The sequence below is a fragment of the Felis catus genome, chromosome C1, assembly GCF_018350175.1.
Source record: "Felis catus isolate Fca126 chromosome C1, F.catus_Fca126_mat1.0, whole genome shotgun sequence".
NCBI lineage: Eukaryota > Metazoa > Chordata > Mammalia > Carnivora > Felidae > Felis > Felis catus.
Window position 1 is genome coordinate 61,581,662 of NC_058375.1, and position 24,596 is coordinate 61,606,257.

Consider the following 24,596-nt stretch of genomic DNA (forward strand, 5'->3'; position numbering starts at 1 on the left):
AAATTTTTCCATTTGGAGAATCTCTTCTAGTTAAACTACTTTCAAAAATTGACTTAAGTAAAATAACGTACCTCTAGGGAAAAACTCTTCCATTTTGAACCCATGGTGTCTACCCAGAGGGAAGACAGTAATCAATTAGTCAATTTGTTAAGTTGCTTCCATATCCTCACTACTGCTCTTTTGAGTGCCCTCAAAGTTATTCTCCCAAAAGGCATAGGTGACTAGATAACTGTGGAACAGCATAGAATAGAACACTTTCCCCATGAGATATTTCTTAAAGGGGTTTTATGGTCATCTTCTTTATAATATGGGAATTCTAAAAACTCAAAAATGGAAGAAATGCTTTGACTATTAAAAGCCTTAATAAGTCATACAGTAAATAAACTCATTTGACCCAGCATTTTCCAAAGACATTGACTATAGAATTGTTTCTTATAGAGCATGTCCTGAGGAACATGGTGCATCCTTTGGAAAATGCCACTGTGGAGGACTGGGAGTACCTATTGGATGGCATATAGGTGGTGCTCTCCCTTAAATACATTGAGTGACAGTTTATCAATGAGTTACTTTTTAAAGCTATTGTCATGAATATGACTCCCTCTATCCCCATCCCACCAGGTCTGTTAGCATATCATGACTTAGAAATCAGCAAAATTTCAATTGGACAGTTGTAGTTTCTAGTGAAACTAAAACAGTTTCAATAGCATGTCCCCTCCTGAGAGATGCAGAATGTATATGGAGCTAGAAATCCCTTGTGATAACAGAAATATATGATTTGCTTCTTAGGAAAGTAAAAGAGACCAAGAGGATGTACAATCAATTTAATCAACTATACCCCACAGTTGGGGCCTATCAAGCACAAAAGCATAATTTAGAAAATGAACAAAGAGGAGGAAGGGACGGAGGAAGAAAGGGAGAAGGGAAATGAGAAGGAGATTTTAAAAAAGAAGTTGAAGAGAAAAGAAAAAGATCATTCCAAAGAAACCCATTGAGAAAACTTTTATTGGCTTGAATTTAGAAGAGTACATGTTTTGGCAATTGAGCATTTGGGACATTAAAAAGAGAGAGAGAGAGAGAAAGGTTTCATTCCCCAGGATTGAGAGAGTTATGGGTCCTTTCACCCTGGGAGACCTCAGTCCTGAAGTTCATTAACATTATGGAGGCTTTGGAACACTATTGAGGCTGAAGGAAACATTTCTACCCTGCAGTGATAATTACCCAATAAGGAGGTTAATTTACAGGAGGGATCAGACTAACAATGATAGCTTGAAGAAGGCTTTTAGTCAGAGTTATACATTTCTAACAAGTTCTGTACAGACTTTTGTGGGTTGCCCATCTGCAGAGTTACAAGTCCCATATACATCTGAGTAACACCAAAACATTACACAACTATCCTAAATCACTTAGAGTCAAATAGAATCTTGCCCACTCCCACAACCCACATTCTATGTGGTAATCAGAAATAAAAGGGTATTTTGGAGCACGCAGTCTGAGAAATGATTTTGGTTGTGACTTGCATTCTGCTCCTTTCATTCAAGATCCTGAGCCTTGACTTTAGGCACTTAGGGATGATTTCATGGGAATTCCCCAGACACAAGGCCACTAGGAGTTAGATTCCTATATGCTCACTCTGACAGCATCTACAAAAATGTGTTTTTTATAACAATATACTTTATTATACCCATAATGACTTTTAATTCATGATCCAATCCATCAGCAATTTCTATTAGTTTTACCTTTAAAATATATTGTGTATCTAAATGCTTCCTACTATTCTAGTCTATATCACTATCATCTGTCCAGCAGACATCTACAATAACTTTCACTGATTTCTCTCATTCAGTTTTCCCACCATTCTTAGCCCACAGTCTATTTGTTGAATCATAAACTGGCCCCCATACATGGAGGACAAGGAGAGATCAAAGAAAGAGTAGACCACTCGGGATTGGTAGGTAGCAGGCTTAATGAATAGGTTGTTAAAAATAAAACATCAGGAATGTGAGGGTGCTCTGGCTGTGACATCTGTCACCCCATTGATCACCAGGGTTGATTTTCAGCTGATCTGGCTGGCTGGGCAGGTGTTGCCTTCCTCCCTAACAGCTCCATGTCTGTCCCTCCAGAAGCTGCATGCTCACTTAAAGATGATGACCTTATAGAGGAGGACCCATTCTTCCATCAATTGTATGTGAGTAGCTGTACTCCCCTGTTAGAATCTCCAAACAAGCTCTCAAGGTCCATTTGTAGGAGAATATAGGGTAGTCAAACTTCCAAGATTCCAGACATATCCAAATGAGGTGCTGCATGTGGCAGTCTGCATTTGTTAAACAACAACAACAACAACGAAAACCAAAAAAAGAAAGAAAGAAAAGAAAGAAAGAAAGAAAGAAAGAAAGAAAGAAAGAAAGAAGGAAAGAAAGAAAGAAAAGAGGAAAAGAAAAGAAAAGAAAAATAAACAAGCCCAAAATGGAGTCATTTGCTCTGCCATGACAGCAAACCAATACTTAATCACAGTTTCAACCTCTCCTAGATGTGAACAGGAATGTGAACTTTTAACAGTCAATCTGAAATTTCCCAATCAACACTAGCGAGGTAATTTGTGTGATAAAAGCCCTAGCTTTCCCAGAAACAGATGCTCAGGTCTGAAACAATCCTTTCTTTTCTTGTGCTAATAACTTCTTTGGCCCACTCTCCTTCCCATAAAACCTTCCATTTCAGTACATTGCCTTGGAACATCTCTCTACTTGCTGGATGGGATGCTACCAGGTTCATGAATTGTTTGAAAAAACCCATTAGATATTTAAATTTACTCAGTTGAATTTTGCTTTTAACAAAGGGAATTTAGGAGGCTTGCTTGGATAGCCTCAAGATGAGTAGATTTCTATACCCACCCACCAAAATTTTTAAAGGTTTTATAGAAGTTTTAACTGGGTTCAGTCACATATGCCATCCAGATATTCTCAATAACACATTGTTCTCTCAAGGCTGTGTTTTGAAAATGGCTCTGACTGTGGGAATGGTGTCCGGAAAGTACATTCCAAAGACAAGTCTTCACAAACACTGAATTAGCAAATACTGAACCACTGTTCCTAGAGGAAAACAGGGTTAGGGTCTTGTGAGGACATGTGGACAAATGGTGGCCAAAAGTACATTCCAAAGACAAGTACATTCCGGGAAGCCTCTCATTGTCCAGATCCAGCTCAAGGTCAACCAGTGGTCATGTCCTCTAGATGACCTCCTCCAACATCATTCTCCAGGAAACAAACCAAATGGAGTTTTTATGTCCTATCTTCACTTTCTTTCAATGGTTTCCTATTACAATTAGAGTTAAACAAAACTGGAGTTTTTATGTCCTATCTCTTCACTTTCTTTCAATGCCTTCCTATTGCAATTAGAGTAAAACAAAATGCATTTTCATAGCCTGGAATATCCTAGCTCCTGCTTATTTCTTTGAATTAAACTCCTACACTGTCTCCCTTGCTCACTTCACTCTAGCTACACTGGCCTTCACCTTATCTCTGTAGTACACCAAATTGATTCTCCTCCAAGATGTTTGCCCCAGTTGATCCCTCTGCCTGAATTGCTCTTATGTGCAGGTCTCCTTATAACTGCCTTCTCATTTTTCATGTTCAAGTTCAAACTCATTTTCTCAGAGAGGCCTTCCCTAATTGTCACCACATCCACCCCTAGTCATCACTCTTATTTATCTTGTTACATGTGTATTTTCAGACTGCTCAATTGGAATGTAAGCTTCATGCATACAGGAATCTGGTCAGCTTATGCACTGATGTATTTTCAGTGTTTTCAACAGTGATTGACCCAAAGTAGGTCCTTTAAAAAAAGTTTTCTTATATAGATGAATGAATGAAAAGATGCAATCTCTCTCCTTGCCCCCTCCTTATATGTGATTGACAGGGTTCTCAGCAATAATGAAGACTTCATGGAAGCCTATGAGTCAATAATGTGGTCTTGGGTATCAAAGTGAAGGGACTGTTCTGTGGAAAAAGGAGTAGTCATTGAAGGCAAACACAGAATGGATCCCAAGGATACTTTAGGTTATATATGTATTTAGTCTCTATAAGGTTTGCTCTATCGTGCTGGATTCTGTTCCATCCTCTTCTCTGCCAGTGGCGTAATACATCACAACCACAGCCAATCCTCTCTCCTTACATATTTGTGCAAATAGCACTAATTCTATTGTCATTATTTACTGAGTCATATGATATTATGTGCTGGAAACCATGCAAGGGGCATCAGGTACAAGTTTTATTCAATGCTCATAACCCTATAAGATAATACTAGTGTTGTCCACATTTTACAGATGAGGAAACTGAGACTCTGAGACTTAAGCAATCTGTCTGAGGTCACATAATTTAAGATTCAAATCCAGGTCTTCCTGACTCTAGAACCTGAGTTCTTAATTGCTACACTTATCCCCTTCACAGCAATACATATTCTTAAGTGATTACTTGAATAATAACTTGATACAAAAAAGAAAAAAAATAAAGTTTTATTTAACTGAGTTCCTTCCTTATGTTCACCAGTGGACTAGGTGGTGGAAATAAAAGGATGAATTGTCATGGTTCTTGCCATAAGTTATTTATGGTTTAAATAATCAGGCATATACACAAGAAGTATTTTACAGCATAGTACATGTCATAATAGTGGTAAGATGCCTACAACCAAATTATAGTAGTCCAGATTTAAAAGTTGCTTGGCATGATTAATGCTTGTGCCAAGTTTTTAAGCTGAATCTATCTTAAAACATGAACAAGTTTCATAGTGGTTAAGAGTTCAGACATAGGGAAAAGACAGATTGGTGTTGCTACAAATGTCAGCCAAGTAACATCTAATGACATATATTTCAAACCCCCATTAGACATCTTGCAGAAGACCACATGCTTTTCAAAATATCTGTGAACTTCTGGGAGCTTTACATGGTCAACCTCCAGCTCAGAATTTCTGCTCCTCTTAATTCTCTGTCTTCTTTCTTGAGCCTATTCCTTTATCTTAGTTTGGACACCTGCCCAAATCTAAAACTCTGCCTTGTCCCCACCCTCCTTTTCTACCCATCAGAACAAAATAAACCATGAAAACCATTTTATAGTTAAATGTTTGCTGAAGTTTTGTGAATCATGGTGAAGAAGTTATACCATCACATTATACTGCAAACAAATTTAAATCGTATAGAGTTGATTCTCATTGTTTGCAGTAGTTATATTCTACAAAGTCTCCACAAACAATAAATTAGCAAGTACTGAACCACTGCTTCTATGGGAAAACAGGGTTAGGCCCTATGTTTGAGTCTTTGGTTATAACAATTTCATCAACCAATCAATACTTACTCTGTTTTATGTGTGTTCTGTTGAAAGTCACCTTATTTAATATTATATTGCTGATTCATTAACATTGAACTCACAACTAACAACTCTATAACTCCTGCCTGAAAGCTTATCTAGCACATGTGTTTTTTTCTATAAGACATTATCACAGCCTTTTTGCACTTAGGAACACCGGATAGCACTTCAGCACTGGTGCTTGGGGCCTATTTTAAAGAGCAGAATTACAAACAAAAATGAAAAGAACATGACGCTAAAAATACTGCACAAAAAACACTTGTTTATCGTATGAGAGCTAGAACAAGGCAGCTGAGTAGCTCCTTGTTCATTGACCTCAGCTAGGAATATGCTAGTTCAATGATTCCATGTTTTTGCTACCCTGGAATGTATGGGAATTACTGAAAAAGCACCACAAGTATTGATTTGGGGCTTACAAATAAATTTTACCAAGTAGGCAAGTTCACAAACACAGAATCTGCAAATAATTAATATCAACTGTATGAGACACTTCCTTACTAAAATGGCCACTAGCACTCTGTTGCTGGCTTTCTCCCCACACCTATCCCTGACTGCCTCCACCTCTTACCATCTTCCTGATTGATTTCACTCTCTTCAATTTCCCATCTTATTTTCTCATCCAGTTCCCCCACACTACCACTTTGGATCTAAATTCTTGTCATTCGACTATGAGAAGTGGTATGTCCAAAGCTATCTTTGAAGACATACATCTAACAAATGATTACACGGAGCCAGCAATGACTCTGAGATTATAGTCTTCCCTATAATGTATCGTATCAGTTTGCTAGGGCTGCCGTAACAAAGTACCACACACTAGGTGGCTTAGAAAAACACAAATTTGTGTCTCACAGTTCTGGAGTCTAGAAGCCCACAATCAAGGTGCTGGCAGGGCCAGGCTCCCTCTGAAACCTGGGAGAAAGAATCTTTCCTTGCATCTTTCTAGCTCCTGGCGATTTGCCAGCAATTCTTGTCATTCTTTGGCTGGCAGCTTCAGCACATCAACCTCTGCCTCCATCATCAACTGGCATTTTCCCCACATGTGTCTGTGTCTCTGTATCTCTGGCAACTTTCCTTTGGAGTGGTTTTTGACTGAGTGAAGGGAGGCCAGTGAGACTAGTAGACTTTTGCAAGCTGGGGAATATTTTATCAAATTTCTGTAGTGACTGTGTATAGACAGTCAGGAGGCATTATACATTCCCCATACATTTTCAAGTATTATACATTCAGGATTAGTTTACTACTTTCTGCTCCGTTGTCCCACTTGAGAATTGTTTTTCTATCTGACGGTGGCCCCTCATCAGAAGGTGAACAGGAGTAGAAAATATTTGTTAGAATCTCTCTTCAGCATGTGACCTATCCACTTCACTAAGAACTCTACTTCTCTCCAAAGGAGGGAGATTTGACAGCCAAATTTACAGTAACTGACACTCCTTGACCATATTTTATTGGACGAGGTGTGCACTAAGCAGGACCATTAACATTATCTTTCCCAGAAATTTGTTTTAATGAGATATAGATGCTGGTTTCTGCTAGTTAGTTAAATTAAGAATAGCTAAATTTGGCAGCTGTAAGGAAATTATATCCCCAGAGGACCAGAAATTGAAAAATCAAACAGACTTGAAAGGAGAAGCCAAGATGAGAGACCATGAATTCAACAAAAAGAAAGGTCAAGGCAGTGGCTACCCCTAATATAATACTGCATGTTAACTAACTGGAATTAAAATAAAAACTTTAAAAAAAAAGATAATGGCTATCTTGGAAGCTGCCAATTCATATTTCCATCCTACTGGAGTCTAAAGTGTACTCTCTACCACGTGTTCCATGGAACACAACTATGTACAAGTAACAAGCATTTCCTCCTGCTTTTTTGCACTAGCTTATTTGTCAACTAGTGCAAAAACTATTTTTTGCAATTAAGTAGCTTTCATTAAAATGAAATTCAGTTAGACTTTTCCATCACTTGTTGGGCTCCTGGAAAAGACAGTCGAGCTAACATGAGGGTGGCAGGAGAGAATTTTTAAGTCTCAAGAAAAGTTATCTGGCCAGCAATGGTGATACATAAATGACTGAACTGCAATATTTTAAACATGTGAGAAATGAGATTATTCCTAACCATACATGATCAAACTGGCATAGGTACCTATCCATTTTTAGTGAAATATACACTCCTTGTTCAATAGCATTAATAAATTCAGGGTCAACTCTACATTTTAGTACACTGAAGATGGAGGGGTTAAGATGGCAGAGGAATAGGGAGACCCGAGGCTCGCCTGGAAAGAGCTGAAGAAAAAACCACCATATCGTGGAAGTTAGGGACAGCAGGGAGTTGATTTAGGGTGCTGCTGATTGTGGAGAAAATGAGAAAGAGTGAAAGTGCAGGAATTGTAGTACTCTGCAATTAAAACTGATTCCTATGTGCCTGTGATACATTTCTATGTTTTTTTCCACAGTCTACCAACTTTTTACCTCCTACCAGAGGCTAGAATACCTTAAAACTCTTAACACAGAACCAGTTTAATAGTTCCATCCCAAGTTCTATAATTTCACACCGGCGTTGAGCTTAATCTGTTTCACTTGTCATCACATTTTGTTAAAACACAAACTTTGTGTTCTATTTATCATTGCCCCTTTTTTTTTATATAGTGACATTTTTAAGGTTTTCTAAAATTTTATGACAGATACGACACAGTTGCTCTGGAGCATTTTACCTTCGTAACACTCAGGTGCTGACAACTAAAATGCTGTAATCATGTTCCACAACAAAGATATTCATTTGTTCATTTACACTCCAAATGTTGTTGAACATTTGCCAAAGGCAAAGTCTTTGTGAGACCATTGGTTCTGCTTCAAGAATCTTACAAATTAGGGGGTGCCTGGGTGTCTCGGTTAAGTGTCTCACCCTTGTTTTAGGCTCAGGTCATGATGTTCAGGTTTGTGAGATCCAACCCCATGTTGGGCTCTGCACTGACAGCATGGAGCCTGCTTGGGATTCTCTCTCCCTCTCTCTCTGCCCCTCCCCCACTTGTGCTGGCTCACTCTCTCAAAATAAATAAATAAACATGAAAAAAATTAAAAAAGAATCTTACAACTTAGTAGGAAAGTTAAGACATAAACACAAATTAATATAATTGAGCGAGAATATATAAGTAACTTAAGAGAGAACATTTAGAAATAAAGATAGTATTACTTCTGGATAAGTAGAAGTTCTTTTGTGAAAGAATACAATTGGAAATATGAGAAATTGAGAAAAGATAAAACTGGAAACAAGGTAAACACGGGGGGGAAAAGTAGTAGAGATTTATTTTCTTGACATTTTAAAAAATTAAAATAAATATTTTCTTTTAAACACAGTTAAATATATATATTATATATTTACGGATCGCTTCAGTACTTTTAGTAATCCATCATTAAACAGCAAATTCCATGTTATTTTCACCTGAACTCAAGGTCTTCTCTAATGTAATCAAAAGTCTTCCCATCATCATAAGGCAATGCATCTTCTTCAGAGTCAACATATCCCTTTATTAGGGTTTGATGAACCTTTTGCTAGGCCTTGCAATTCCATGACAATTTTGCAAAGCAAACAGCTACCTATCCTTTGTATGTCCTAGTCATGAATGAACCCCAGTGAATAGAATCCAGCATGAATCAAAATGTATTTATCAAAATAAAGTCTCATGGAAGAGAGGTATGCATTCCAATGAAAGACATTTGTTTTTACCCAAAGTATTGGGGGAAAATCATTTAAGCTCAGTTAAGAATTCAATCAACATATCATTTCACGTGTATGTTATTTTCACATGACAAAGAATGATCTCACTTAATATTTTATAAGTCTGAACTAAATACTAGCAGAAAATCCAAGAAAGAGGATGGCTGAACCTCCAAATTTAAGATATATGAAATTAAACATTTTTTGCCTCACAAAATCTGCAATATTTGAGAGACCAAAAGAATGGTGTTCTCTGCATACTGAAACAAAGTCTGCCTTGATTTATAGGTAAACTCATGCAATAGATAAGCTATCCAATTATCTATCCAAGTAGGAGAAATGTAAAAAATTTATATTTAATCCACATTTTTCTTTTTTTCTGTTATCCTGTTTGAAGGAGAATCATCATGCATTGTGGATGCACTTTTTTGGTAGCTGGAGAGTCTTCCTTCATCAACACTCAATCCCCAACCTTTTCATTCAAGGCAGAAATATAAAAGAGCATCCTTCACTACTGTGAACTTTCAGTAAATATACTGATGGAAATATACAAACTAGTTATACAGATATCAAAAGAGAAGAATAAATCTGATCACCTGAAGGGAGCAAAGGTTTCTCTTTGTGGCACTAGAGAAGGCCAGATCACCCTTACCTTGGCAGTTCAGCTCACAAACCCTGAGATGCTCTGGAACTTGAACACCTTTGTTTCAGCAAGACTGGGGCTGTGATCCAGACCTGCAATGTAGGATTTTGCCATTGTTAACTGCACAAAGGCATCCAACTAAGAGGACAAGAGGGGGCTAACATTCAGCCTACAGGGCAGGTTCCTGACATGCTTCTGCAAAAAGCAACATGTTTTTCTAATTCACACAAAAGCATTCTCCTCTTATAAACCATGGCCCTAAAGGACTTCACCCACTCTGATGGAATGTTTTCCTAATTCCCACAGAGGCATGATATGGCCTCATATTGGCTTGGAAACAAATACCAGAGTAAAGTTATTTAAGGGATAATTTATTCCTACCAAGTGATAAAATATACTAAATATGAAGTGCTAATAATATAATGTCTAAAACATTTACTATGCACCTGGTACTCTACTAGTTGTTTTTATGCAATCTCATTAAACCCTTTCACAAATTTCATAAGGTAGATGTTATTCAAAGAACCCTCTTAAACATCTTTCACCTAAAGGACTCCCTACATTAATAGACATTCTCCACCCTCTCAAGAAAACGTAATGAGCGATGCTCATCATATGCTGGAGACTTATATTTACCAGGCTATTCTTTAATATTAAAGATTACTGAAGAGTGTTCATTTCTTCATCCAAAGTTTGAGTTCTATGCTATGAAGAATCAATTGAGTTGGATCCTGAAACTTTTAAGGTCAGTTGTCATTATTTTGAAATTATGTTATTTAAATAATTTGTAAACCAAAAAGTTAGAAGTTCCTAAAGAAATAAAGTTGTTCTCTAGATTTTCTATAAACATTAAATTAAATACTTGGGGAGCCAAATAAAATGAATTAGTAAAAAGAACTGCTGTTGAACTGTGTTTACACAGTCACTGTTAAGTGCTAGGAACAATAAAAATTGAGAAAGACTGTGCTTCAAGTATCTTAGTTCTCATTAATTTTAAAGAAACTACGACTAAGAGTCATAGAAGAAACATAATGGTGTGGTTTATGTCAGACCATACCAGTCTGGTCAACAGATTTATACTAAAAGAATTTTTTTTATTCTTCAACAAACTATTGGCAAATGAGTTTTTGTTTAAGTTATAATTAAAAGCTTAAGATTCGTATATATTACTTTTTATGATTAGCTTTTTAAGAGAGTTTCTACTGTATTATTAACAGTTCAGAGATGATGGCAATGAGTCAGCTTGTTATATAAGTTGCAAAAAATAAAAATAAGAAATCACAACCAAAAGATGGACTGAAATCTTAGTCTCTACTTTTACTGAGTCTATATCCAGCCATGAGACATATCTTAAGCTCTTGATGATTTGACCTCTGCTCAGATCTGCAGACTCATCTTTGCTAGCACCCCACTCATGTTCTAAACTGTAGCCTTGATAAATTGCCTTGTGTTTCCCAAATGCCCTATGTTCTATTATTCACTCTGACTTCTAAGCCTTTCACTTATCCTCCTATCTTAACTAGAGCATATGTTCTTTAAGCTCAAGTTCTCAAGTTCATCCTTGATATATAGTACCAAAACTAGTGCCTGGCATGTAATTGATGATCAGTATATATTTTCAGAAGGAAATCAGATACTCTGAGGGGATCTTAATTAATCTTTTCAAAAGATAGGAAAATCAGAGTGTCACCCATCAGATTATGAACTACAAGAATGCCAGGCTGGTAGCAAAACATAGTGCTAGATATCCATGATCTTATCTTGAAGATTTGCTGTATTTCAAGATCAATTGATATTCACATTTTAAAAATCTTTTTTTTATCATTCTATGATTAATACATTTAAAATTTTAAAAGAAACATGATGAAAAATGAGCTAAGACACTCAGAGAACAGCTTTTATATACTAAGCACTTCAAGGTTTCAGTTTTACTACATGAGCCACATTATTTCAGACTCTACTAATTTAAAATGTATAATTATTCAGTCACAGACTAGGGTAAAATTTACCTTATAAATTTCAAGGATAAAAAAAATCAAGTTTCAAAACCAAAGAAGAGTATGGAAAAGAATAGCAGGGGAAATATTTATCTAATTTAAAAGAATTACTTAAAGCTCATTAGAAGCATTTATCTGCATAAAAGTAAATCAATAGTATAATTGCAATTCATTGTCTTCTGTTCTGTAAAGCTGTTTCTTTAGCAGGTTTTTTATGCAATTCTTTTTTAACCTAGATTAGGTACCTAAAAGTAATGAAGTTCATTTTTAAAAGCATAATTTTATCTTTTGATTAATTCAAACTATCCTTCTATCTATTTCAAGCAGTTCTCAATCTTTTTATTCTAAAATAAATATAAGGGACAATCATTTATCTAATTATTTATTTATTCAATGAGCATTTATTAAGAGGATACTATCTCCAAGTTCTTTCCTAAACACTGTGAATATAGCAAAGGATAAACAGATATGATTCATCTTCTCATGGTACTTATATGACCCTGGAGACACAGAAAATAACAAATATTTGAAGAAGAGACAAGTGCTCTATGATGAAAATAAAAGAGTGTGATGTGACATGCAGTTATTTCAAATTGAATAATCAGAAAACATTTTTCAGAGGAGATATTTAAACTAAGACTGAGTATTGAGGAGAAACCAACCATTCAAAAAATCTATGAAAAGCATTATAGGCAGAGAAAATAGCTAGTCCAAGGTCCTGGACAGTGAGTAGAAAGTAGCTAAGATGAGATAAGATCAGAGAGTTAGCAGGGATTGGATCACGTAGGGCTTTATAAGCTAAGAGTGTAGATTTTATTATAAGAGTAATTGTGTATCACTGGATATTTTTAAGGAGATAAGAGATAGCATGTGATCATGAAGGTTTTGTACATACTATGTAGAGATTTGTTTAGCAGAAGCACAGGTTGGATGGAGGGGAACAGAGTGGAAACAATGAAATTAGTTAAGAATCTATTCCAGTTGTCAACATGAGACAAAATAATAGCATTAGAGACCGAAAAGGGTAGGCGATTTTTGGACATTCTTAATGAAGAATCTATAGAACTTAAATATATTCATCAGAATTGAGGGAAAGAGAGGAACAAAGTTTGATTCTTATGTTTTTGGGTTGAGATAATGAATGGTAATGGCATTCAGCCAGGTGGGAAAGACTGAGAACAAATAAGCTGGGATGGAAGATCAAGACCTTTGTTTTGAACACTTAATAAGTGAGATAGTTTATTAAATATCCAAATGGATAAGGTACAGAGAGTTGGTCCATGAGCCTAGATTTTAGAGAAGAGATGGAGGTGAAAATAATTGAGTTAGGATTCGCCAGCAGAGAGAACGAATTTAAAGCCATAAAACTGGATGATATTACCAAAGAAAAGAGTAAAGATTAAAAAACAAAAAAACAAAAGAAGGAACAAAGCAAGCTTAAACAACAAGATATATAGCATGCCAGTATTTAAAGATTGTGCAAAGGCATTGAAAACAGCAAAAGAGATGCACAAGTAGTTAGGGAAAATGAAAGGCAACAAGATTTAGTACCACAGAAGTCAGAAGAAAAAAAGTTTCAAGAGGAAGAAGTCATCTGCTCTATCAAATTTTTTTTGAAATCTAGTACAATAAAGTGAGAAGGGTGGACTGGACCACTGACTTTGGTAAAATTTTGGTTGTGAGAGACCATATGAAGAACTGTTTGAGTAGAGGGGTAGCCATGGAAATCTGATTATCCTAATTTGAGGGAAGGATGAAAGTGGAGAAATACAGAGTATATAAATGGATAACTTTGGAAATTTTTATATAGAAATAAAAACAACAAGATGAGACTACAGTTGAAATGTGATATGACCTCAAAAAAGCATTAAAATTGGTAATATTAAGGCATGTTTGGATACCAATGGTAATGTTCCAGTTAAAGACAGGTATCAACAATACAGAGAAGAATTAATTTAAAGACTAAAATTCTGGAAAATATCTGAGACTACCCAGAGCACATGTAAAAGAGGTAGCTTTAGATTACAGCAGGGGTACTTCATACATTGTTACAGAAGGGAAGGAGAGGGTATGGATCAGACACAGATAAGTTGGTAAGACTGGTACTGAGGATAAAAGAGTTCCTTTCCAATTGTTTTTATTGCTGTTTTTTTTTTTTCATGAAGTATGAGGCAGAATCATTTCTTAAGACTGGAGGAAGGACGTGGGGTATTTGAGGAAATGAGCTAAAGCTATAGAATGGTCACCTGAAGAGATGAAAATAGATTGCATTAGGGATACCAAGCAATATCAGGCGTCTACTTGGTTTTTGTGAACATGAATTTAAAGTTAAATATTGGGACACCTAGGCCACTCAGTTCAGCTAGACATCCAACTCTTGATTTCGGCTCAGGGGATGATCTCACAGTTCGTGGGATCGAACCCCGTGTCAGGTTCTGCAGACAGTGAGGGACATGCTTGGGATTATCTCTCTCCCTCTATCTCTCTGCCCCTCCTCTACTCATATGCTCTCTCTCTCTCTCTCTCTCTCTCTCTGTCTCTCAAAATAAATAAACATTTTTTAAATGAATAAAATGAAATGTTTACAATCAATGCTGTAGAAATTTAAAAAAGATCATAAGTGACTATTATGAACAATTATATGCCAACAAATTGGAAAATCTGGAGGAAACAGATAAATTTCTAGACATATACAATTTACCAAGATCAGTATCCAGAAGAAATAGAAAGACTGAGCAGACCAGTAACAAATAAGAAGATTGAATTGGTGACCAAAAGCCCTTCCCCCAAATCAGAATTGGATGATGTCACAGGTGAATTCTAAAAAAACCATTTAAACAATACCAATCCTGAGGAAGATGGGTAGGAGGACCCTGGACTCACCGCGCTCTGCTGATCACTTAGATTCCATCCACATCTGCCTAAATAACCCAGAAAACTGCCAGAAGACTAGCAGAACAGACTCTCCAGAGCCAAGCGTAGACAAGAGGCCCATGGAAGAGGGTAGGAAGGGCGGAGAGGCGGTGTGTGCTACACGGACTGGCAGGAGGCTGCAGGGCGGTGGAGGGGCAGCCTGCCCGACAAGGCAGAGCCCCCAAGTCTGCCTCACAAAAGCAGAGGGGCCGGACTGTGTGAGTTCTGACAGCCAGCAGGACTTAACATCTGGAATGTTAAAAGTCAACAGCTTTGCTCTTGGAGAGTGGGGAGGGTGAGAGGACACCAGGAGGGAGAGTTGTTGAGCCCAGGAAGACAGAGCTCAGCTCAGCAAGGGAACAAAAGTGTTGACAAGCACCATCTCCTTCTCCCATCCCCCAGCCAAAATTCCAAAGGGAACCAGTTCCCATCACCGAACTTGCTTTCACCGTGCAAACGCCCAACACCGTGCTTCTGTGGATCTATCCCTCTGATGAGAACTGCCTCTCTCCTGGTGCTGCACGGCCCCTCCCGCAGGGCACCACCAATGGCAAAGTGAGCTAACCCTGCCCCACCCACCCCTGTGCACCTTGCAGATCCACTTGGGTTAATATGCCAGATCCCATCGAAGCAGCACCACAAGCCTGGCAGTGTGCAAGTAGCTCCAACAGGGGCCACACCAGTACACTGTGAGTCCTGCCCCTGGGAGAGGGGAAGATAAGGTACACACCAGTCTGACTGTGGCCCCAGTGGTGGGCTGGGGACAGACATGGGGTCTGACTGCGGCCCCGCCCAACAACACAAGTTACTCCAGACAGCACAGGGGAAGTGCCCTGCAGTTCCGCGCCACTCCAGAGACTATCCAAAATGACGAACAGAAGAATTCTCCTCAAAAGAAACTCCAGGAAGTAGCGACAGCTAACGAATTGATCAAAAACGATTTAAGCAATATAACGGACCATGAATTTAGAATAATAGTCACAAAATTAATCACTGGGCTTGAAAAAAGTATAAAGGACAGCAGATAATCTATTGCTACAGAGACTAAGGGACTAAGAAACAGTCATGAGGAGCTAAAAAGTGCTACAAATGAGGTGCAAAATAAAATGGAGGCAACTACAGCTCGGATTGAAGAGGCAGAGGAGAGAATAGGTGAATTAGAAGATAAAATTATGGAAAAAGGGGAAGCTGAGAAAAAAGAGAGATAAAAAATCCAGGAGTATGAGGGGAGAATTAGAGAACTAAGTGATGCAATCAAGCACAACAATATCTGTATAATAAGAATTCAAGAAGAGGAAGAGAGAGAAAGGGGCTGAAGGTGTACTTGAACAAATCATAGCTGAGAACTTCCCTGATCTGGGGAAGGAAAAAGGCATTGAAAGCCAAGAGGCACAGAGAATTCCCTTCAGACGTAACTTGAATCAATCTTCTGCACGACATATCATAGTGAAACTGGCAAAATACAAGAATAAAGAGAAAATTCTGAAAGCAGCTAGGAATAAATAAGCTCTAACATATAAAGTGAGACCGATAAGAGTAGTGACGGATCTATCTACTGAAACTTGGCAGGCCAGAAAGGAATGGCAGGAAATCTTCAATGTGATGAACAAGAAAAATATGCAGCCGAGAATCCTTTTACCCAGCAAGTCTGTCATTCAGAATAGAAGGACAGATAAAGGTTTTCCCAAACAAACAAAAACTGAAGGAATTCATCACCACTAAACCAGCCCTACAAGAGATCCTAAGGGGGATTCTGTGAGTGAAATGTTGCAAGGACCACAAAGTACCAGAGACATCACTACAAGCATGAAACCTACAGACATCACAATGAGTCTAAACCCACATGCTTCTATAATAACACTGAATGTAAATGGACTAAATGCTCCAACCAAAAGACATAGCGTATCAGAATGGATAAAAAAACAAGACCCATCTATTTGCTGTCTACAAGAGACTCATTTTAGACCTGAGGACACCTTCAGATTGAAAGTGAAGGGACGGAGAACTATCTATCATGCTACTGGAAGTCAAAAGAAAGCTGAAGTAGCCATACTTATATCAGACAAACTAGACTGTAAATTAAAGGCTGTAACAAGAGATGAAGAAGGGCATTATATAATAATTACAGGGTCTATCCATCAGGAAGAGCTAATTATAAATGTCTATGCACTGAATACGGAAGCCCCAAAATATATAAAACAATTAATCACAAACATAAGCAACCTTATTGATAAGAATGTGGTAATTGCAGGGGACTTTTATACCCCACTTACAATAATGGATAGATCATCTAGACACAGGATCAATAAAGACACAAGGGCCTTGACTGATACGTTGGACCAGATGGACTTGACAGATATATTTAGAACTTTGCATTCCAAAGCAACAGAATATACTTTCTTCTCGAGTGCACATGGAACATTCTCCAAGAGAGATCACATACTGGGTCACAAAACAGCCCTTCCTAAGTATACAAGAATTGAGATCATACCATGCATACTTTCAGACCACAATGTTATGAAGCTTGAAATCAACCACAGAAAAAGTCTGGAAAACCTCCAAAAGCATGGAGGTTAAAGAATACCCTACTAAAGAATGAATGGGTCAACCAGGAAATTAGAGAAGAAATTTAAAAATATATGGAAACAAATGAAAATGAAAATACAGGGGCGCCTGGGTGGCGCAGTTGGTTAAGCGTCCAACTTCAGCCAGGTCACGATCTCACGGTCCGTGAGTTCGAGCCCCGCGTCAGGCTCTGGGCTGATGGCTCAGAGCCTGGAGCCTGTTTCCGATTCTGTGTCTCCGTCTCTCTCTGCCCCTCCCCCGTTCATGCTCTGTCTCTCTCTGTCCCAAAAATAAATAAACGTTAAAAAAAAAAAAAGAAAATACAACACTCCAAATGCTTTGGGATGCAGCAAAGGCAGTCCTGAAAGGAAAATACATTGCAATCCAGGCCTATCTCAAGAAACAAGAAAAATCCCAAATACCAAATCTAACAACACACCTAAAGAAAATAGAAGCAGAACAGCAAAGACACCCCAAACCCAGCAGAAGAAGAGAAATAATAAAGATCAGAGCAGAAATAAACAATATAGAATCTAAAAAAACTGTAGAGCAGATCAACGAAACCAAGAGTTGGTTTTTTGAAAAAATAAACAAAATTGATAAACCTCTAGCCAGGCTTCTCAAAAAAAAAAGGGAGATGACCCAAATAGATAAAATCATGAATGAAAATGGAATTATGACAACCAATCCCTCAGAAATACAAGCAACTATTAGGAAATACTATGAAATATTATATGCCAACAAACAGGACAACCTGGAAGAAATGGACAAATTCCTAAGCACACACACACTTAAAAAACTCAAACAGAAAGAAATAGAAAACTTGAACAGACCCATAACCAGTGAAGAAATGGAATCAGTCATCAAAAATCTCCCAACAAATAAGAGTCCAGGACCAGATGGCTTCCCTGGGAAATTCTACCAGACATTTAAAGCAGAGATAATACCTATCCTTTTCTAGCTGTTCCAAAAAATAGAAAGGGAAGGAAAACTTCCAGAATCATTCTATGAAGCCAGCATTCCTTTGATTCCCAAACCAGACAGAGACCCAGCAAAAAAAGATAACAATAGGCCAATATCCCTGATGAATATGGATGCAAAAATTCTGAGAGCTTTCCCCCTTAGATCTGAAACATGACAGGGATGTCCACTCTCACCACTGTTTTTTAACATAGCGTTGGAAGTGCTAGCATCAGCAATCAGACAACACAAGGAAATCAAAGGCATCAAAATTGGCAATGATGATGTCAAGCTTTCACTTTTTGCAGATGATATGATATTATACATGGAAAATCCAATAGACTCCACCAAAAGTCTACTAGAACTGATACATGAATTCAGCAAAGTCGCCGAATACAAAATCAGTGTACAGAAATCAGTTGCATTCTTATACACTAATAATGAAGCAACAGAAAGACAAATAAAGAAACTGATCCCATTCACAATTGAACCAAGCATAAAATACCTAGGAATAAATCTAACCAAAGATGTAAAAGATCTGTATGCTGAAAACTATAGAAAGCTTATGAATGAAATTGAAGAAGATATAAAGAAATGGAGAGACATTCCGTGCTCATGGATTAGAAGAATAAATATTGTTAAAATGTTCAATACTACCCAAAGCTATCTACACATTCAATGAAATCCCGATCAAAATTGCACCAGCATTCATCTTGAAGCTAGAACAAGCAATCCTAAAATTTGTATGGAACCACGAAAGACCCTGAATAGCCAAAGTAATTTTGAAGAAGACCAAAGCAGGAGGCATCACAATCTCAGACTTTAGCCTCAACTACAAAGCTGTAATCATCAAGACAGCATGGTATTGCCACAAAAACAGATACATAGACCAATGGACTAGAATAGAAACTCCAGAATTAGACCCACAAAAGTACGGCCAACTAATCTTTGACAAAGCAGGAAAGACTATCCAATGGAAAAAAGACAGTCTCTTTAACAAATGGTGCTGGGAGAGCTGGACAGCAACATGCAGAAGGTTGAAACTAGACCACTTTCTTACACCATTCACAAAAATAAACTCAAAATGGATAAACGACCTGAATGTGAGACAGGAAACCATCAAAATCCTAGAGGAGAAAGCAGGGAAAAACCTCTCTGACCTCAGCCGCAGCAATTTCTTACTTGACACATCCCCAAAGGCAAGGGAATTAAAAGCAAAAATGAACTATTGGGACCTCATCAAGATAAAAAGCTTCTGCACTTCCAAGCAAACAATCAACAAAACTAAAAGGCAACCAACGGAATGGGAAAAGATATTTGCAAATGACATATCGGACAAAGGCTAGTATCCAAAATCTATAAAGAGCTCACCAAACTCCACACCCGACAAACAAATAATCCAGTGAAGAAATGGGCAGAAAACATGAACAGAGACTTCTCTAAAGAAGACATCCAGATGGCCAACAGGCACATGAAAAGATGCTCAATGTTGCTCCTCATCAGGGAAATACAAATCAAAACCACACTCAGATATCACCTCACGCCAGTCAGAGTGGCTAAAATGAACAAATCAGAAGACCATAGATGCTGGAGAGCATGTGGAGAATCGGAACCCTCTTGCACTGTTGTTGGGAATGCAAACTGGTGCAGCCACTCTGGAAAACAGTGTGGAGGTTCCTCAGAAAATTAGAAATAGATCTACCCTATGACCCAGCAATAGCCCTGCTAGGAATTTACCCAAGGGATACAGGAGTTCTGATGCACAGGGGCACTTGTACCCCAATGTTTATAGCAGCAATTTCAACAATAGCCAAATTATGGAGAGAGCCTAAATGTCCATCAACTGATGAATGGATAAAGAAATTGTGGTTTATATACACAATGGAATACTACTCGGCAATGAGAAAGAATGAAATATGGCCTTTTGTAGCAACACGGATGGAACTGGAGACTGTTATGCTAAGTGAAATGAGTCATACAGAAAAAGACAGATACCATGTTTTCACTCTTATGTGCATCCTGAGAAACTTAACAGAAGACCATGGGGGAGGGGAAGGGGAAAAAAAGTTAGAGAGGGAGGAAGGCAAACCATAAGAGACTCTTAAAAACTGAGAATAAACTGAAGGTTGACGGGGGGTGGGAGGGAGGGGAGTGTGGGTGATGGGTGTTGAGGAGGGCACCTGTTGGGATGAGCACTGGGTATTGTATGGAAACCAATTTGACAATAAATTTCATATTAAAAATAAATAAATAAATATTGAAAAAAATAAAAATAAAGAACACCAATCCTTTTCAAACTCTTCCAAAAAATAGAAGAGAACACTCCAAACTCAGTTTGATGCCAACATTACCTTGATAACAAAATTAGGCGAAGACACCACAAGAAAAGAAAACTACAAGCCAATAACCCAGATGAGTATAGATCCAAAACTTTAGCAAAGTACTAGCAAACCAAATTCAACAGCACATTAAAAAGATAATACATCATGACCAAGTGGGATTTATCCCTCAGATGCAAGAATGGTTCTACATGCATAAATCAATCATTGTGCTATATAACACATTAACAGAATAAAGGATAAAAAGCACATGATCATCACAGTAAGTGCAGAAAAGGCACTTCATGAAATTCACGTGTTTTCATGATAAACACTCTTAACCAATTAAGTATAGAAGGAAATTACCTCAACACAGTAAAGGCCATATATGAAAAGTCCACAGCTAATATTGAATAAATGAAAGCTTTTCCTCTGAGAACTGGAATAAGATAAGGATGCTCACCTTGCCACTTCTATTCAACATAATACTGGAAGTCCTACACAGAGCAATTAGGGAAGAAAAGGAAATAAAAGGAATTTAAGTAAGAAGTAAAATTATCTCTGCAGAGGACATCATCTTATGTGTAAAACCCCCAAATAATTCACAAAAAAACTGTTAAAACTAATAAATGAATTCAGTAAAGTTGCAGTGATTTCTTGAATGTAACACTAAAAGCACAGGAGACAAAGCAAAAATCAACAAGTAGAATAATGTCAAACTAAAAAGTTTCTGCACAGCAAAGGAAACAATCAACAAAATAAAAATGCTACCTACAATATGGGATAAATGTTTCTAAATCACATATTCAACAAAGGGTTAATATCCAAAATATATAAGGAACTCTTATAAAACAATAGTCAAGAAAAAAAAAGAAAAAAAAAACACTAAATAATTGCATTTAAAAATGGGGAAAGGAGGGGCGCCTGGGTGGCTCAGTCGGTTAAGCGTCCGACTTCAGCTCAGGTCACGATCTCGCGGTCCGCAAGTTCGAGCCCCGCGTCGGGCTCTGGGCTGATGGCTCAGAGCCTGGAGCCTGCTTCTGATTCTGTGTCTCCCTCTCTCTCTGCCCCTCCCCTGTTCATGCTGTGTCTCTCTCTGTCTCAAAAATAAATAAACATTAAAAAAAAATTTTAAAAAAAATGGGCAAAGGAACTTAATATACTCTTCTCCAAAGAAGAGATACAAGTAGTCACCAGATATATAAAAAGGTGCTCAACATCACTAACCATCAGGGAAATTCAAATCAAAATTACAATAATATGTCACCTCAACCATGTTAGGATGCCTTTTACAAAAAATACAAAACACAACAACACTAACAAATGTTGGCAAGAGTGTGGAGAAGAGGAACCCTTGAGCACCACTGGTAGAAATGTAAATTGGCACAGCCACTATGGAAAACAGTATGCAGGTTCCTCAAAACATTAAAAATAAAACTATCATATGACCCAGCAATCCTACTTCTGGGTATAGATCCAAAGTAATTTAATCAGGATCTCCAAGACATACCTTTACATCCACTGAAGCATTATTCACAATAGCCAAGACATTGAAGCAATCTAAATGTCCATCTATGGATGAATTTATATATGTGTAGATAGATAGATAGATAGATAGAAATATAGATATAGCATAGTGCTTATAGTTAACAATATTGTATTGCATACTCAAAAATATGCTGAAGATAGATCTTATGTCAAAGTTCTTATCACACGTAGTAGTAGTAGTAATAATAATAATAATAATAGTAAGTGGGAAGAAACATTTGGAGATAAAGGATAGGTTTATGGCATAGATAGATTACAGTGATGGTTTCATGGGTGTATACTTATGTCCAAACTCATCAAGTTGTATACATTAATTATGTAAAGTTTTTGTGTATCAAAAATGAATTAATACAAAAAACAGTGAAATGCTTATCTTTTTTTTTTCCAGAAAAATTTGGCTCCTCTGGAGCAGGCACCAAGTAGACAACAATTCAAATGGGACTAGGTTTTTCTGGGAAAGTGCGAGCTGGCCAAATAGAAGCACTAAAATGTTTGTAAGGGAGTCATTTTTGGAGAGTCAATGTAAGATATAACCAATGTTCATTAACAAGAGAGGATATAGAACTTTAATTTTCAGATATTTGGATTTTAAAGACTTTTTCTCATGCTAGAAACTCGCAAAATGTTGTATTTTCCCTTTCCAAGTAAATATATTTAAAAAAATAAACAAAATTCTCCATGTATTATCACCATCATTTCATTACATCGAAATAAAGACCAAAAGGTAGGAAGGATACAACCTTGAATGAAGGACAGCACTTCAAATTAAATTAAATTAATTTTCTGGAAAATTCACAATGTTGTTCTTATTTTCTGATTTTTTATCTCAGTGAAAATGTGCTCATGGACCACCAGAGTGTCACTGACCTATATTGGCAATCATGGTGTACAGCATCGACATAGAGTAAAGAAGACCTGACCCTGGACCCTAGGACCCTGGACCCTTGTTGACTACTATCAACAATATGATTTTGGGAAACTTGCAGCCTTTTTGTGACTCTCTGCAAAATGAGATATCTCATCTGTACATTGCAGGAATAAGCACTACTCACAGAGTTTTTATGAATATCACATTTGATCACATACGTAAATTGCCTTCTATAATGCCTGGATTGTATTAAGCAGTCTTTTATGATAGTTGTTATTATTTTCCTCTTTTCCTTCTATGGAACTGCTATTAAAGATTTTTTTCTTCCTCATCTTCAGAGTCTCTTATTAAAGAAATCAGGCAAAAAATTCTAACTGATGTCAATTCTAGTTAAAGCAGCAAAGGTCTTTTATTATTAAGACAAAAGAGACTTAGGTAACATAGTATGGTAGCTATTTTATATTTGCTTCCAAAATGGTAAGAACTCAATGTAATATTCAGTTAGAATTATATAATCCTAAATTTGGGTTATATCTCTTTTTTTTTCAATAGACTTTATTTTGTAGTTATTTTTAAAAACAAAATAGTGCATATTTTTCTTTTAGTGTGTTAATTATAATTTATAATTTTAAATTTATAATTTATCCAAAGATAATAATTAGAAAATCTAAGAGCTGGTCTTTCACATATCAGTAAGAAGTCCAGTTGGTCCTAAGATAGATTTTGACATTCTCTTGAATAAAAGTCTTCAAAAGGTTTTCACAAAGTTAGAGTCAACCCAATATATACAAGAAATTTAAATATTAATTTGTTCATTTGAGGATGGAGATTAGAATATTTTATGTTGCCTTAGAATTGCAGCCAAATTCTGAAAGCTCACTCAAAAGTAAGTCACCAAACACATGCTACCAGGACCTACCCAACCATCACCCCTATGCTACCCCCTGTTTACCTACTCAACCAGAAGCCTAGGGAGTCTGATAAATTTCTCCAAGTAGTAGTTATCCACCAAGAGAAAGAATGCATTGGGAAGGAGATGCTTTCACAGGTGATTGAGGAGATGCTTTGAGAGAAACCATTCACAGAGACTCAGGTTGACTGCATGTATGGCTTTTTCTAATATCAAAATAGTGTGTCTTTTGTAACACCAACCAACTCTCTAATTCTCCAACAGCAACTAGGTGTTAAACAATTCAACTCAATTCTTGCAGTAACTGCCCAGTGCTAGCACAATCCCCCCTCACCCCCACTCCCAGGTTAAGCTTAGTCTCATAAAACTGGCTTCACTTCAGATGCCAGCCCAAAATGGGAGTACCTCGGCTACTCACACTTCTGCCCAGCTGACTACAAATTTCAGGGTTGTCACAACTCCATCTTCAGGTTTGATAATTCAATAGAATGACTTATAGAACTCAGGTAAGCACTTTACTTACAATTACTAGTCTATTATAAAAGATAACTTAGAAAAAGACAAATGGAAGAGATGCATAAGGCAAAGTTTGGGGCGGGGGGGGGGGCGAGCTTCCATGCCGACTCTGGGAGTACCACTTTCCCAGCACAGTGATGTATTCACCAACCTGGAAAGTTCCCTGACCCCATTATTAATAGTAAATGGAGGTTTCATTATATGGACACAATTAATTAAATCACTGGCAATTGATGATTGAACTCATTCTCTAGAGTCTTTCTGATCCACAGAAGTTAGGGAGTAGGTCTGA

At 37.3% G+C, this 24,596-nt stretch overlaps 1 protein-coding gene across 6 annotated transcripts in view; it reads right to left on the bottom strand.

The window, feature by feature from the left end:
• LRRIQ3 (leucine rich repeats and IQ motif containing 3) overlaps nt 1-24,596 on the bottom strand; it is a 367,465-nt gene that overhangs the window by 73,668 nt on the left and 269,201 nt on the right. For all 6 annotated transcript variants that reach the window (XR_006584398.1, XR_006584396.1, XR_006584401.1 and 3 more), the window contains one exon: nt 9,719-9,801. The gene's annotated coding sequence lies outside the window, so the exon portion shown is untranslated. The remainder of the gene's footprint in view (nt 1-9,718; nt 9,802-24,596) is intronic.